The sequence below is a fragment of the Schistocerca gregaria genome, unplaced genomic scaffold (assembly GCF_023897955.1).
Source record: "Schistocerca gregaria isolate iqSchGreg1 unplaced genomic scaffold, iqSchGreg1.2 ptg000198l, whole genome shotgun sequence".
NCBI classification, from domain to species: Eukaryota; Metazoa; Arthropoda; class Insecta; order Orthoptera; family Acrididae; genus Schistocerca; species Schistocerca gregaria.
In genome coordinates, this window is record NW_026061736.1 from 7,814,346 (window position 1) to 7,816,327 (window position 1,982).

Below are 1,982 nucleotides of genomic sequence, written 5' to 3' on the forward strand. Positions count from 1 at the left end.
ATGCGGAGGCACTAAAAGCACCATAGTAGAACACAGAAGAAGCTTCTAAGTTGAAGCAATAGCCAGTAAGAAGTAGTACAATTCGAGTTTTAGTTGTCCTTTATTCACTTTTTAGCCGGCTTTGGTGGCTTGGACATGACCTAGGACCTTAAGATTTTGCATGAAAGGAGGAGTACCAGCCGCGTTGCACGGGAGAATGTGCAAAGTGTTCATATGTAGTAAAAACCTGAGAAATCCGTCCGTTTACGTCATTTGTTATCGAATCGACTTATAGCCAGATCGGCACATTAGCCGCTCTTCTGTCTGAAACGGTTACATTTATCGTCTGCAAAGCTATGTCGCGTGCTGCGGTATGCGGAGACACTAAAAGCACCATACTAGAACACAGAAGAAGCTTCTAAGTTGAAGCAATAGCCAGTAAGAAGTAGTACAATTCAAGTTTTAGTTGTCGATTATTCACTAGTTAGCCGGCTTTGGTGGCTTGGACATGACCTAGGACCTTAAGATTTTGCATGAAAGGAGGACTTGCAGCCGCGTTGCACGGGAGAATGTGAAAAGTGTTCATATGTAGTAAAAGCCTGAGAAATCCGTCCGTTTTCGTCATTAGTTATTGAATCGACTTAAAGCCAGATCGTCACATTGGCCGCTCTTCTGTCTGAAACGGTTACATTTATCGTCTGCAAAGCTATGTCGCGTGCTGCGGTATGCGGAGACACTAAAAGCACCATAGTAGAATACAGGAGAAGCTTCTAAGTTGAAGCAATAGCCAGTAAGAAGTAGTATAATTGAAGTTTTAGTTGTCGATTATTCACTTTTTAGCCAGCTTTGGTGGCTTGGACATGACCTAGGACCTTAAGATTTTGCATGAAAGGAGGACTAGCAGCCGCGTTGCACGGGAGAATGTGAAAAGTATTCATATGTTGTAAAAACCTAAGAAATCCGTCTGTTTTCAACATTTGTTATCATGTCGACTTTGAGCCAGATCGTCACATTGGCCGCTCTTCTGTCTGAAACGGTTACATTTATCGTCTGCAAAGCTATGTCGCGTGCTGCGGTATGCGGAGACACTAAAAGCACCATAGTAGAACACAGAAGAAGCTTCTAAGTAGAAGCAATAGGCAGTAAGAAGTAGTACAATTGAAGTTTTAGTTGTCGATTATTCACTATTTAGCCGGCTTTGGTGGCTTGGACATGACCTAGGACCTTAAGATTTTGCATGAAAGGAGGAATTGCAGCCGCGTGGCACGGGAGAATGTGCAAAGTGTTCATATGTAGTAAAAACCTGAGAAATCCGTCCGTTTACGTCATTTGTTGTTGAATCGACTTATAGCCAGATCGGCACATTAGCCGCTCTTCTGTCTGAAACGGTTACATTTATCGTCTGCAAAGCTATGTCGCGTGCTGCGGTATGCGGAGACACTAAAAGCACCATAGTAGAACACAGAAGAAGCTTCTAAGTTGAAGCAATAGCCAGTAAGAAGTAGTACAATTCAAGTTGTAGTTGTCGATTATTCACTTTTTATCCGGCTTTGGTGGCTTGGACATGACCTAGGACCTCAAGATTTTGCATGAAAGGAGGAGTAGCAGCCTCATTGCACGGGAGAATGTAGAAAGTGTTCGTATGTAGTAAAAACCCGAGGAATCCGTCCGTTTTCGTCATTTGTTATCGAATCGACTTAAAGCCAGATCGTCACATTGGCCGGTTTTCCCTCTGAGACGGTTACATTTATCGTCTGCAAAGCTATGTCGCGTGCTGCGGTATGCGGAGACACTAAAAGCACCATAGTAGAACACAGAAGAAGCTTCTAAGTTGAAGCAATAGCCAGTAAGATGTAGTACAATTCAAGTTTTAGTTGTCGATTATTCACATTTTAGCCGGCTTTGGTGGCTTGGACATGACCTAGGACCTTAAGATTTTCCATGAAAGGAGGAGTAGCAGCCGCGTTGCACGGGAGAATGTGAAAATTGTTCATATGTAGTAA